The 16,400-nt window shown below is 36.6% G+C and overlaps 1 long non-coding RNA gene across 1 annotated transcript in view; it reads left to right on the top strand.

The window, feature by feature from the left end:
• The window catches only part of LOC117277500 (uncharacterized), a 170,248-nt gene that overhangs the window by 68,454 nt on the left and 85,394 nt on the right, over positions 1 to 16,400 (top strand). The gene's annotated exons all lie outside the window — the stretch shown is intronic.

The following is a 16,400-nucleotide window of genomic DNA, read 5'->3' as shown; positions in this document are numbered from 1 at the left end:
TAAAAATTAAGAGAGAAAAACTCTAAGTGTTAGAATTTTTTTAAATATCCAAAATTTTAAAAATTATGTCATATATTTAATAAGAACTTTTATAACCGCGCGAAATACGAATAAATTTACTAGTGTAAGAGATAAAAGGTTCTGTCGAAAAGCATTTTAAATGAAGTCAATATGACCAAGAAAAGAAAGGAAAACAAAAAAGAGGAAACAGAAAAGTTAAAGTAATGACTATATATACATATATAATTATATATCATGCAAGACAATGGGTATCAATTAAGTTGATCCCCACCCCTTGGATTGCCTAAAAGAAAAGAAGCATAAATCTGAAGACTTGTGGTATTGTTTTGAGTCACAAATCTCATTATCTTATTACCCTTAAATCTCATTTTCTTAAATGTTGCTTTTCTGCCGAGTTAGCTTTCATAACTAATGACTCGGCAAGAAAAGCAACATTTAAGAAAAGGAAAAAGGGTATGATAAAGAAGGTGAGTGACGAAAGCTAATTTCACCTTCTTCCTTGTCATTTTCTTTCTTCCTTGGATGCAACAGATATGCAAACAAGGTAAAAGTATTTGGTAGATATGTGCTAGTTCAGACAAGAGATGTTGGGATATATTTTGTTGCTTGGAATGGCAATGTTATATACAAATTTGAACATGTTCTCTAATTAATATGGAAGATTTTGCATTTGTTTGCATAGCTGGAAGGAGACATTGATGACCCAAGATATTTGGAAAGAATTTATTACTACCAAATATTTACATTAATACATTTGATTTACGCATGAGCAAATCAGCGTGAGGTGCTTTTGATTTTGGAACCATACCATTGATGACTAAGGCTATAGGGTTGTAGGGCTTTAGGTAGGACAAGAAGCCTGAGACTTTGCTTCCGCAATCAAATACATTACCCCATGCGTTTGTCCCAATTTTGGGGGTAAAAGTTAAAAAATTCTTTTTTAAAAGAAGTTGGTGTCTAAAGATTGAAATATCTTCTTATAATGGTTTAATATGTTTGATGAATAATATATACACTTCACCAGAAGTCATCCTGTTCAATCCTGCTACTAAGAAATATAAATTGTTTTATAACTTCAAGTCACAATTTTATTACCATTGCAATGCAAAAGATACAATTTGAAGAAGGAGGGTATAGCCTGGCCTTCTATGGATTGAGAATCTGACACGCAAATTCATACAATAAGTACATAATTGGTGTGATTATCTCCACACCAACATGCCAATTGGTAATAAAGTGGAGAACTCATGGTGATTCATACACTATGGTACTTGGTATTCTCGTCTTGACTCGGAATGCTGAAATTTGCCATCTATCTACATTTAGAAGCCATTTGCCTGCCGCGGTAATGTATCAAAATAAGTAAAAATATACACTTCCTCTAATTGGTGACTTAGAGAAGTCATCTTGTCCGCAACTTGATTTGCTTCTCTAAAATAATGTCTAATGATTAGACCCTTTTGTTCAACCAGCGTTTTTACCTCCTTAAGAAGACTGTTGATTCTCCATGGTGTGGACCATATGCCTTGAATGCAGTTGTGAAGTAGTAAGGAATCAGTTTTACCAATAATCAGTCCATATCTTTGTTGAACGCACCATTTTAGGCCAAAGAGAAAGGCCCCTGCTTCTGCTAAGTTACTTGTTCCTTGACCCATTGGTATAGCATAAGCCATAAGCATTTTACCACCACTATCTCTAACCACCCCGCCACCTCCATAATTCACATTAACATAACTACCATCACTGTTTAAATTAACAAAGAGCAAAGGTGGTTTAAGCCACTTAACCTCAGTTATGAACTTTTCAACCAGAGAGTAGTCAAAGAGTTTATATATATCTTCCCAATTATTGTTAACAGTTAGCTTCCCAAAATGAGAGTTAACTAATTGGGCAATGTTAAAAGTGATAAGTCATTTGGATCTTGCCACTGATAGCCTCTCCATTTTATATTTGCTAAAACACCTTGACCTCCACAGCTCCCATACAACAATAGGAGGCATAATATGGAAAACAAATGCAGCAACAGAGTTTTTGGACTTATAATTCCAACAATTAGCAAACAGAGTTCTTAAGGGGATGTTCATATGAGCTCTCCCAACCATTCCAGCGAAAAATGCCCACACTTGTTGTGAAAAATGTCCTTGACAAAATAAGTGTTCACACGTTTCCTCGCCTGAGATCATTCCAGGAGAAGGGCAGCAACAACATTTAGAGGCTAAGGAAATCCCAAACCTCATGATCCTTTCATCTGCTGCGATTTTTCCATGGACAGCTCTCCAAGCCAAGAAACTGTCACGACCCAAAATCTATTAGTCGTGATGGCACTAAACCCAACTCGATAGGTAAGTCAACTAATAACTGACCGATTTCAATAATAGTAATAAGACAATCAAACAAAGGAATTATCTGAATCTTAAACCTTTCCCAAGTACTGGTAGTACAAATCATGAGCTTCTAAGAATAGAATTTACAAAGCTGATATGAAGTACATATATCTTATGTTTGAAAAGTACATAAACAAAGTTTTTATAAATCTAAGGCTACCGTGAATAAGAGGCAGCTACAACAGGAACGCAGGTACATCTTCAAATCCGGCAATCATCAAGCACAACAACAACAACAGACAACATCTGCACGCAATGTGTAGAAGTATAGTATCAGTACAGCCGACCACATGTACTAAGTAAGTAACAAACCTAACCTTAAGTTGAAAGCAGTGACGAGATGGAACATAGGTCGGGTCCAACACCAATAACCAATAGCAGTTCATATCAACGTAGAGCATATAAATAAGAAAATAACTCAGAGATAAAAATGCTCAGCTTTTTCATAGTTTTTCAAAAATTGTTTCGTTTTTCAAGAATATCAGTGGAAACTCAAATCCTTTACCGAAATGGTCGTAAAATATGATATAGTTTGAAAACTTTAAATATTTACAAAAATACTCTCCACAATAAATTAGATGTTTCATTTCCTTTCTAGAGAGCAAGTGCAAAATGACTCTCTATGCCCAGTGTGATGACCCAAAATATCATCTTTAAATTTAATAAGTAATTCTGTGTTCTAAGACCTCGAAAAGTACCATTTATCATCCCTCGACTTGCGTGTACAGTCCGTACAATTTTTCGAAAAGTTTTTATGTAAAAAATAGATTAAAATATAAAATACAACTTTAAAAGAATTTGTTTTCTAAAGATTGAAATATCTTCTTATAATGGTTTAATATGTTTGATGAATAATATATACACTTCACCAGAAGTCATCCTGTTGAATCCTGCTACTAAGAAATATATATTGTTTTATAACTTCAAGTCACAATTTTATTATTATTGCAATGCAAAAGATATAATTTGAAGAAGGAGGGTATAGCCTGGCCTTCTATATGGATTGACAATTTGACACAACAAATTCATACAATAAGTATAGAATTGGTGTGATTATCTCCACACCAACATGCCAATTGGTAATAAAGTGGAGAACTCATGGTGGTTCATATACTATAGTACTTGGTCTTCTCATCTTGACTCAGAATGCTAAAATTTGCCATCTATCTACATTTAGAAGCCCTTTGACCTATCGCGGTAATGTATCAAAATAAGTGAAAATATACACTTCCTCTAATTTGTGACTTAGAGAAGCCATCTTCTCCGCAACTTGATTTGCTTCTCTAAAATAATGTCTAATGATTAGACCTTTTTGTTCAACCAACGTTTTTACCGCCTTAAGAAGACTGTTGATTCTCCATGGTGTGGACCATATGCCTTGAATGCAGTTGTGAAGTAGTAAGGAATCAGTTTCACCAATAATCAGTCCATATCCTTGTTGAACGCACCATTTTAGGCCAAAGAGAAAGGCCCCTGCTTCTGCTAAGTTACTTGTTCCTTGACCTATTGGTATAGCATAAGCCATAGGCATTTTACCACCACTATCTCTAACCACCCGCCACCTCCACAATTCTCATTAACACAACTACCATCACTGTTTAAATTAACAAAGAGCAAAGGTGATTTAAGCCACTTAACCTCAGTTATGAACTTTTCAACCGGAGAGTAGTCAACGAGTTTACATATATCTTCCCAATTATTGTTAACAGTTAGCTTCCCAATATGAGAGTTAACTAATCAGGCAATGTTAAAAGTGATAAGGCATTTGGATCTTGCCACTGATGGCTTCTCCATTTCATATTTTCTACAACACTTTGACCTCCATAACTCCCATACAACAATAGGAGGCATAATCTGGAAAACAAATGCAGCAACAGAGTTTTTGGACTTATGATTCCAACAGTTAGCAAACAGGGTTCTTAAGGGGATGTTCATATGAGCTATTCCAACCATTCCAGCAAAAATTGCCCACACTTGTTGTGATAAATGTCCTTGAAAAAATTAGTGTTCACACATTTCCTCGGCTGAGATCATTCCGGGAGAAGAGCAGCAACAACATTTAGAGGCTAAGTAAATCCCAAACCTCGTGATCCTTTCATCTGTTGCGATTTTTCCATGGACAACTCTCCAAGCCAAGAAAGATATCTTAAATGGGACATCTTTATGCAATAACTGTTACGACCCAAAATCCGTTAGTCGTGATGGCACCTAACCCAACTCGCTAGGTAAGTTAACTAATAACTAACCGATTTCAATAATAGTAATAAGACAATCAAACAAAGGAATTATCTGAATATTAAACCTTTTCCAAGGACTGGTTATACAAATCATGAGTTTCTAAGAATATAATCTATAAAGCTGATATGAAGTAAATACATCTTCTGTTTGAAAAGTACATAAACAGAGTTTTTATAGATCTAAGGCTACCATGAACAAGAGGCAGCTACAACAAGAACGCAGGTACATCTTTAAATCCGGCAACCATCGAGCACAGCAACAACAACAGCCAACATCTGCACGCAATGTGCGAAAGTGTAGTATCAGTACAACCGACCCCATGTACTGAGTAAGTAACAAACCTAATCTTAAGTTGAAAGAAGTGACGAGATGGATCATAGGCCGGGTCCAACACCAATAACCTATAGCACTTCATAACAACGTAGAGCATATAAATAAGAAAATAACTCAGAGATAAAAATGCTCAGCTTTTTCACAGTTTTTTGAAATAGTTCCATTTTTCAAGAATATCAGTGGAAACTCAAATCCTTTACCGAAATCGTCGTAAAATATGATATAGTTTGAAAACTTTAAATATTTACAAAAATACTCTCCACAATAAATTAGATGTTTCGTTTCCTTTCCAGATAGCAAGTGCAAAGTGCCTCTCTATGACCACATATCAATGTGTGTTAAAATCATGAATGACGTGATACCATACAACATGAGGAAAAAACATGCATCTCTATGCTTGTATGTCATGTGTGCATGCCAATGCCATGTATCTCAGAGATGCATCATGTACTCACACTATGAGAGTACCCAATCTCACTATCTCACACTTTACACTCATCATGCCCAATCACTCGGTATTGTATATGGCCAACACGGCCCAGGGAAATCCATCTTGGAACATATACAACACTGACTATAAGTCACCCAGTACCGAGGAAAAAAAGGGCAATCCAACCCTGTGGAGAAATCCATCTCCAGGTATCAAATATTTTAGACAAATCCATGTCTAGGGAAATCCATCCCTCAATAATATCATCCGCGGTCACTGGGGGTTTGTTATAGACTCCGGAAGGGCTCCTTCAACCCAAGAGCTATCATAATCATCAATATAACCACTGCGGCGTGCAGCCCAATCCCATAACTGTCATTCATAATCAGGCTCTCGGCCTCACTCAATCAACAATCTCTCCAGTCTCGCCCACGGGCTCACAATGTCATGAATACTGACCCAGAATAATGATATAATATATCAATAAGTAACAACTGATACTGGGACATGATATGAATGCATGAATGTGACTGAGTACGAAATATCAATGAAATCAATGAGATGATAGCAAGAAAACAACAACTATGGGTCCCAACAATATCAGCACAAAGCCTAAACAGGATATCCAGCATGTTGTACAACTCAATTACTTAATCACATGGCAAAAACACAGATATCAACAAAATAGGGCCACTAAACAGTGCCATTATACAACTGAGTCACAAATTCACAGGATGCACGCCCACACGCCCGTCACCTCAACATTAATCACATAACACATAATTCGGGGTTTAAGACCCTCAACACTAAATTTAGAGGAGTTACTTACCTCGAACAAACCAATACCAATGCCAAGCGAGCCAAACGATGCTCCAAAGATGCCATCACGCGCATTCCGACCTCCGAACGGCTCGAAACCTAATCCTTGTGACGAATATTGCTCCAAAATCGCCTCAATCCGAGCTTGGAAATGTCAAAACAAATGAAGCCAAAATCGCGATCCCTTGTATTTATCATTCTGCCCAGCACTTCCACTTCTGCGGACACTTAACCGCATCTGCGGTGTCGCAGAAGAGACCAAATTTCTGCTTCTGTGGTACAACACTAAAGCTGGGCCTCCGCTTCAGCGGTCATTTCCCCGCATCTACGCAACCGCATGTGCGAAACAGCCCATCGCACTTGCACAAATATCTGCTTCTGCACATAACACCCCGCTTCTGCGACTACGCAGGTGCGGGAGAAATCTTCGCACTTGCGACTACAGTTCACCAGCCCAAACTTCGCTCATGCGAGCCAATTGTCTGCATCTGCGGACAAGCATCTGCGCCCATTCTTCAGCAGATGCGGAAACACCAAAACCAGTAGCCTTCAGCAATGCCACATAAACTAAAATGATCAGAACCTAGTCCGAAACTCATCTGAGCCACTCGGGACCCCGTCCAAATATACCGACAAGTCCCATAACACAACACAGACTTATTCGAGGCCTCAAAACACACATAAAAACATCGAAGCAACGAATCACACCTCAAATCAAAATCTATGAACTTTAAACTTTAAACTTCCACAACTGATGCCGAACCCTGTTAAATCACGTTCGATAGACCCTCAAATATTTCCACACAAGTCACATTTGACATTACGAACCTGCTCCAACATCCCGAATCAAAATCCGACCCCGATATCAAAAAGTCCACTCCCGGTCAAACTTTCTAAAATTCCAATTTTCGCCATTTCAAGCCAAATTCTACTCCATACCTCCAAATCACGATCCGGATGCGCTCCTTAGTCCAAAATCACCCGACAGAGCTGACAGAACCATCAACAATCCAATCTGAGGTCAATTGCTAAAAAGTAAAACTTGGTCAAACCTTCTAAATTGTAAAGCTTCTAGGTGAAAACCATTCTTCTAAATCAGTTCCGAATAACCTGAAAACCAAAACCGACGATTCACATAAGTCCTAATGCATCATACGGAACTACTCATGCCCTTAAACATACGTTTGTCCTCGAACGTGCCCAGAGTTGCTCCAAAAGCCATCAAATCACCGTATAACCTTACCATGCACATACCCGGGGGTGATCCCACGTCACCCTATCCCATATAGGTTCGATAACACAACATGACTGAAATTCTCTAATCCAACCTAGCCTATAAGCCTTAGAATCCAATTTCCACATTTGAAATTTTCAATAAGATCAGAATCTCGTATCTTCACATTGTATAAGTCTGAACAAGCTGTATCAAGCCATAGTCATAATTCAAGATGAAATCACATGATATACCACATAACTCAACACTCATAACGATAATTTCTAATCACAATAGCTGGTCAAAACAAACCAAATGCCGGTATTAAACCTCTTATCAAACAAAACCTCGTTCTAACACCTTCATATACTGCCAATGATGAAAGAAACACGCAGAAACTCATAACCATTCATCAGATCAACCAGTTGTGGAATCTCCCTCTCCTTCAACAAGAACTATAGCAAATTTTCTAAACCGACTTTCGATATTATACTTCCAACATGTTGTAATTAATTCTGATAGTACCCATTCTAGGTCCAATGGCCTCATCTCATCCAACCCATCCACTCTAGTGGCATGACACATCAATTCGATCTAAAAAACCAACCCATGCAACCCGTGTGCCAATTAGCAACATTCCTACTATACTCAACCCATGGAAAATGACTCAAACGAGGGAACTGTCCCGCAAGCTAAACAATTACCACCACAACGCAATGCTAAGAACCGGACACACATTGCAGAACCAAAACACACGAATCTCACACAAAGGATCATACCTCAATACAACTCCACTACAATGCATGATCCCATCCAAACGCTGATCCATATTATATGCCTCGAGCCACCTTACTCAAAGCCAATGACCATGTGAAATTCGATATCAAGTACCCAAAGCGCATTACCATAACTACGGAGGGCCACAATCCGGAAGGAACATAGCCAACTCGCAATCAATCCTGCAGTACCCAAATACTCATCTCGCTCAAATTCCACTATAAAGCCCAAATAGAACCGAACTATATGTGCATATAACCAATGAATGGCAACTCCTCGTAGCATGGAAGAGTAACTCACAGATCACTTCAGAACACGAATGGGCTCAGCAATAACCGAATGGCACATCCCCCAACAATAGTCGCACAGAGTTAACCAATCCGACCCGGTACAGAATATACATCCTAATTGGGCCTACCAATGGACCCCCAAATTAGCTCTAGTCACCCACATATAGATAAATAACCCTTCGAAAGTCCAAAATGATTGAATCACAACACTTACTATCCTCTAACTAACCTTGGCTACATCTTCACAATCCATAACCATGAAATAATCTACTCATGAGAACTCCTAGTCTCCAAGTCCTTAGAGCACACGAATCACCATATCCGATATCAACTCCGCCTCCTGAATGTCTAACACTTCTCCAATACACGATCATACCATAAGGAATACCTCTATAATCTTTCTGTGCCATAAAGCAATATTTGAGCATCTGTAATCGATCAACCAGGAGAGTGCCGCAATACCAATAAAGTATCCATAAGTCAAAACACATTGCCCTTTCTGAAATGTATACTCTCATCAAGCCATACCAGATAGTAATATCACTTACCTAGTCATCTGAAACTGTCCATGCCGCCTAAGGACTCATGACCTTCCTTACAAAACTGAATCGCGCCCTTACACATGCAAATCCCAATCCTACACAACACACTGCATACACCATGCCATCATACGAAAAATATGAGAACTTCGTAATCCACTTTAAGCCACAAGCAACTATACACTCAATTATCTAGGGACCTTCTATTTTCTTTCAGCTGGAGAAAATCGCTATACACCACATGCTCCTCATGCCAGTAGGAAAAATACCTCCTCGAACTGTGGCAGAAACCACTAAGAACCCTTCGAAACCCATTTGCACATAACCAAGCTATCAGAAGCGAATCTCTCTAACTTTGCCAAGCCACACAGATCTCCAAACCCCAGAGCATTGCCACGAAATACTTGTAGAGACTAGCCACATTATAAGTACCCAAAGAACTGATTATATCCATTAATGTGCAGGCCCAACCTACTACCAACTTGTCCTAATTCTCCGAGTTCCTCTAGAATTGCCTTCAAATTGTTACCTTTCCTTGCTAGAACACTACTAACCTTAACCAAAACTTGCCCCACGAACTTTAGCATAGCACCACACCGCCCTAAGGCTCATAAATCATTGTATCCCTTCTTAAGCACCCCTCAAAGTACCATAACCGAGACACTCACGCTGAAGAGACCTTCTGTGAATTTAAAGTTGTTCCTCTTACCTTCCTGATACTGAAATGTAGAATCCATAAGGATATAGAAATGCCACAAGTCTCGACACCATCCACTGAAAATCTTAGTTTCTAGCCTTATACAAATCCTGAAAGTTCCCAATTGCTACATTTAATCTTGCATCTATTATAATCATTCTCGAGAGACTTCCACCCTGCTCAAATCCATGTGCACAACTGAATGATCTCTCAATACTCCCGCATCCTCGATCTGGACGACACGTTATAATAATGGTTGAGCAACCCTGGCTCCCTTATAACCCCTATGTAGTATCACGAACCGTTGGCGCATAGTTGATACCGAGTGCGCAATTTCATACACGAGTGGATGCAAAAGAACATAAGATATATGCTTCAAGCTGAATAAATGTCGCACGATAAGAAATGAAAGAAGTGAAAAATTCCTAACAGTTCTGTAGCCTCTCGAAGATAAGTCCAGACGTCTCTGTACCGATCCGCAAGACTCTACTAAACTCGTTCGTGACTCGTAGAACCTATGAACCTAGAGCTCTGATACCAACTTATCATGACCCAAAATCCCACCACAGACGTCATGATGGCACCTAGTCTCTAAGACTAGGTAAGTCGATTTCCATTACATTTCGAAGCCATTTTTCTTTAAAAATAGATAATTATATTAACACTTCTTCTTAAGCTTGCTTAATTAAGTATTTGCATAGGGAAAATTCATAATGAAATCAAATTCCAAGAAATATCAAACTCACGGAAATCACATAACTATACATGTAATAATTACATCGAATTGTCATATAAAAACAAGTTCAATAATTGTACTCTTTTGATAACACTCAAGAAAGAAGACATGAATGATTGCAGCTCGTGGTATTTGGACAATAGATCAAACAATAATATGTGTGAATGCAAAGAGAAGTTTGTGGAGATCACTAACAGGGTAAGAGGTAACGTGTCCTTTGGAGATTCCTCAAAGATTCAAATCGAAGGGATAGGTACTATTCTGATCACCTGTAAAGATGGTAGTCACAAGCTAATTCAAGATGTTTATTATGTGCCAAAATTAAAAAGAAATATTTTGAGTTTGGGCCAGCTTCTTGAAAAGGAATATGACATCCACGTGAAAAATATGCATCTTTGGCTTAGAGATTCAAGTGGAATTCTAATTTTTAAAGTGCATATGGCAAAGAATAGATTATTTTCTCTGAATCTTAAGGCAATTGATGCAAAGTGTTTAAAGGCTAATGTGCAAGATGAATCATGGTGTCGGCAACTTCTTCTTTCTTGTCGTCAACAATGTTAGCTTTTTCTTCAACATTGGTACGACATTCCCAAAAGTAATGGCCAAATTTATCACGATTATAACACTCAATTTTGGATTTGTCATACTTTTGTCCATTAGTTTCTTGGTAGTAGCCACATCCTCTTCCTCCTCTATGTCCACGACCACGACCTCTGAATGTCTGGTGGATTTTAACTTCATTGTTGAAGTTGTTACCGTTACTTCTTCCTCTTCCATGACCACCACGGCCTCTGCCTCGCCCGTTTCCTCGATAACTCTTTTTACCTCCCATAATCCTTAAAGGATGTCTGAGTTTTAAGAAGTTGCTCCAATGGCACTTCTTGTATCCTCGTGAACTTTTCTTCATGGGCCTGTAAAGAACCCTCCAATTGCTCTACCATCATCCTCATCATAAAGTCTAAATCTTTAGACTACTCAATAGCACACACCACAAAATCAAATTTAGGTGTTAAAGTGCGAAGGATATTTTCTACCACACAGACATCTTTTATGTCCTCCTCATATCTTCTTAATTGATTTACAACGGCTTTCACTTTTGAACAAAATTTCGAAATACATTCGGATTCTTTAATTTTTAAAACTTCAAAATCAACCCTTAGAATTTGAAGTTTTACCTTCCTCACCTTGTCAACTACTTGAAGAGAACTCTGTAAAATCCCTCAAGCTTCCTTTAAAATAGTATCATCTGCCACCTTCTCAAACATGGCATCATCCAAACATTGGTGGATGAGCGTGAGGGCTTGTTGATCCTTCTTCCTCGTCTTTGCCAAGATCTCTTTTTTATTTTGAGGCAAAGCTTGCTCGTTATCGGATTTTGCATACCCTCTATCTACGATTTTTCACACATCCTGAGAGCCAAGAATGGCTTTCATACGTTGACACCATTTCTCATAATTATCTTTTGTGAGATGGGGGTACTGAAAAGATATCGTACCATTATTTGCCATGGCTTTGATACCACATTGTTGGAAAATTAAATATATCCCGCCCAGGAATAATATTCACGACAAATAATAATAATATAAGAGAGTAATAATAACACCAAATTTTTTAACGGGGTAAAATATAATACCCCAAAGGAGTAATATTATCACTATAATATTACAACTTAGTAGTGTCAAGAGACTACTACAATTTTGAAAGAAATAATACTCTTTATTTTAAAATACATCACTACAATAATATTGTCACTCACTATTTATCTCACAGACAACAACCTGTGATTTACTCTCACTGCTTTGCTTTCTATTTAGCTTCTTTTTATTTTTGGTGTATTAAACATAGAGGGAAGCATCTCTATTTATAGGCAAAATTGCCAACCTCTCAGCCAATTAAATTTGCTCATTCAACTATTTGCAAATTGTTGAATCAGCCGCCCAACTTGGCTTCAGCTGCCCACCTGCTTCTTCAACTTTTCAATCCTTTTCTTTGTTTCATTTATGGGTCACACAATATTTTCCCGTGAAAATCGCCCAAAAATCGCCCAAGAACCGTGCTCCAAATATCCAAAACAAAATGAAGGAAATGATAATTTTTGGTACTTATTATTCCTTAAAGATTGCGAGATATAAGCTTTCACCGTTGGCTCCACGCACCAGAAATTTCTGGCGAACAGCTCTACAACAGAAATTTTCAGCAACCCTCTTTGTTCGAAATCTATTCCGTTTACCTTCCGAAATCCACCAGAGGCCCTCGGGACCTTAACCAAGTATACCAACATGTCCCAACATATAATACGAACTTAGTCGAGGCTTCATACCACGGAAAACAACACCGAAATTACGAATTGCGCATCGAATCGAATTATGAGTTTCAAATCTTTCAACTTCTATATTTTGCGGCGAAATATATCAAATCAATCCGGAATGACTTCAAATTTTGTACAGAGTCATAAATGACATAATTAAGCTGTTTTAATTTTTAGAATCGGATTCCGACCCCGATATCAAAAGTCAACTCTCGGTCAAACTTTCCAAAAATCTTCTATTTTCCAACTTTCGCCAAAATGCACCGAATTGTCCTATGGACTTCCAAATCCAAATCCGGACACACGCCTAATTCCGAAATCACCATACAAAACTATTGACATCATCAAAATCCCATTCCGAGGTCGTTTGCTCAAAAGTCAACCCCCCCGGTCAACTCTTTCCATTTAAGCTTCAAAATGAGAATTTTTCTTTAAATTTAATTCCGAATCTTCCGAAAATCAAACTCGACCACACATGCGGGTCATAATACATATTACGAAACTGTTCGAGACCTTTAGTAGCTGAACTAGGCGTAAATTCTAAGTCGGATCGTTACAATATTAATATAATGGAGGGGAAAAGAAAAGTGAGGTGGCACCATTCTTAGCCCCGAAATGCCATTTATCTCTTTTGTAGTTTTATTGCTATTTTCTTCTTTCTTCACAGTTAAAACCTTGATTCTCCAACTTAAAAATCCAAGAAGAGATGCAACGGGTGGTATAGTGGCGGATCCCAAAAGTTTGTAGCGCTTCATATCTTGAATTCAAAACGTCTCTGTAAACATTTTCATACTTGAATCACAAACATTAGTTCACATAACAATTTCTCTCTTTTCCCACAATCTTCGCCGACATCTCTGTCCAAACATGTATTCAGTCAAACCGCATACCTTTTCGCAGGTGCGAATTTTCCGTCAAACATAAATTCTGATAGTGAAAAGAAGTCTACATGTATTCGTTTTCTTTTTGAGTTTTCTCTTTTTCTATAGAAATTTTCATCACTTAATTTTTCTCGTGGATTTGGTGATTTATTTTAGCATATATGAGTTGGGAAAGCAGAAAAAGGTAAACTAGGTGAAATTTACTTCTTGTACCTGAATTTTTAAATTCAATATGCTTTGGATAAAATGAGTTGGTAGAGGAAATGTATAGTTTATGCCAATAACAATGTAATCCATTGTGCACTTGAGAATAGAATCGACGTTTGAACTTTGAGAAATATGCGGAATTGTTAACGTAGTTTTCCTTAATTTTTTGCTTCTTTGTCAGTTTGAAGTATTTTCAAGCTTGAGAGTAGAACTGATTTTAGAACATTGAGAATTGTATAAAATTATAGTACTATATTAAATCTATATATATATAATTTAGGGGTATTGGCTGATGACATGGCATGTCTCCTTGACGAGAATACAATTTTTTCTTAATTCTCACAAATTTGCCTTCTTTGACCGTTTATTTGCTATCTTAATTACAAATCGAAAAGGCACTTCTTCAAATCTCTTAATTGCACTTTCTCTATTTCCTTCTACTTCTCCTATTATTTCTCCCACCACTTTCCCAACATTTGTAACGCTTGCACAATACATTTTTTCTGCATGTACCTAAGTTCACTTTCTTTTTTTTTTCTTTGAAATATCTTTTTCAACAATCATTACTCTTCAATTTCTTAACATGCATGTAAAATTTACTTTACATTTCTTCGGCTCTATCTTTTTCCTACCTACTATTATCCTCACAATCTAAATTCTTTCTCAAGATTCCTGTCATTGCCATTCATAATAGAAGAATGAATGTTGGAGAAAAATGAATACGATAATAATGTAAGCGATAACTGATAAGGAGAATGAGAATTCCACCACCAACGTTTCATTGTGAAGGTAGTGCCAAGCAAGTCAATCATTAATCCATCCATTTTGAAGGTAATTAACAATACTAATTTAAATTACTCATTAACAATGATAGAGTACAACACTTTAGATAGTTATACACTAAACTTTTATTTGCGTCGTAGATGATTAAAAACGGTCATTTTATAGAGTTCAATATACTTTGAATCTTGATGAGTACAAGTCTCATCTTGGTAGAAAGACAAAATAAAAAAATTTATTACATGGTAATTATTTCCAGTATTAACGGTCAATGGAATTAGTTTTTGTTCCTTCTTTACTTAAAATATATTTTGTTAACTGATTTTTTCTTAAAATTTTTAAATGCTCTGCTTTGCGAATTATTGAAATGCACGAGCAACTGTAAGTAAGGCAATAATTTTTCAACTTATAGGATTTGCACAAAGTTAGTTTTGGTTCCTTTTCTTATTTTAAGTCTTCTGTAACTGATATTTTCTCAATTTAAATGTTATATAAATATTTTGTGATTTTTATTCCTAAACGTGTTTGCCATTTTTGTTACACGTTTGCATTTATCTTTTTCCTCCATTTTTTTTGGGTGTTTTGTACTATTTTCCCATTTAACTCATTAATTAAACTAAAAGCGAAACATCTTCTTTGAAAAGGTGCCTATTGAAGAAGCTTAACGGCTATATTCTCAAATTACGACCAATTACGATTGCTATTTATGTTCTCAAAGATCGTATTCTTTTAAAAATTATGGAACCGCTGCAATATTTAATATAAAAAATTCATGCCTAATCAATAGGAACGTTACATGATTGTTGTAATTTAAAGTAGTAAAGTAACAAAATCGATGTGTCACTCTTCCTCTCCTCAATCAATCATGCACTCTTCTTTCAAAAGCTTTTAGGTGATAAATCTTCGGTTAAGAAAGTTCCTTACGATCAATCATCATATACGGATGATAGAATCGGAAAGTAAAGCATACGATATAATTTGTACTCGGTTGTCTTTGTAAATGGAATGGCAAATTCTCTAACACTAAATTACTCTGAACCATTCTTAGTTAGACAAAACTTATATAAGCTTTCTTGATAATATATACCTATACATTTCTATGGACTATTTGCTTTAAATAAATCCATATTATGGACTAACACATTTTTTAACCTAAATGTATATTGTTTATAATAATTCTTTTTGATAGTATTTTAAGTTCGGTATTAGTCTATTGATTTCTTTGTAAACTAACAAATGTCTTTTAGGATCGCGCGAAGCTCGAGTAAACTTACTAGTTAGAAAATAAATGAGAGAAATTTTATCTTCATTTTGCAGCTCTTTTTTCAATTTTCCCCATCCCGTTAGACAATTTAATACCCATTTATGAGCTCTTATACCGTTTCAAACTTTTCTAAATACTCTATAATTTCTTTTCATGATGTTTGGCTTCTCTTCTCTTTACTTTCTTTTTTTCATTATGTTTGTAAATTTTAAAGAGCTTATAAATGTTTATTTTCAGTTTTTTCTGCCTATCTCGTGAGATGTTTGAAAATTTACTATTAGTAAAACAATTCTCTTAGTGAGTAAAAAAAAAAGACCATTAGATTACGTGGCACTTCTCTTAGACAATAAATCTATTAATTTATTTCTCATTTTTTGTTTACTTATGCTCCGTCTACCACAGTTTGAAAATGTCAACAATCAATATAATTATTAGAACACAAAGGCAACAAGACTTAAGTAACACCAAATGTTACAATTAATA

The sequence above is a fragment of the Nicotiana tomentosiformis genome, chromosome 11 (assembly GCF_000390325.3).
Source record: "Nicotiana tomentosiformis chromosome 11, ASM39032v3, whole genome shotgun sequence".
In the NCBI taxonomy this organism is placed as follows: domain Eukaryota; kingdom Viridiplantae; phylum Streptophyta; class Magnoliopsida; order Solanales; family Solanaceae; genus Nicotiana; species Nicotiana tomentosiformis.
This window is presented reverse-complemented; position numbering and strand designations above follow the sequence as displayed.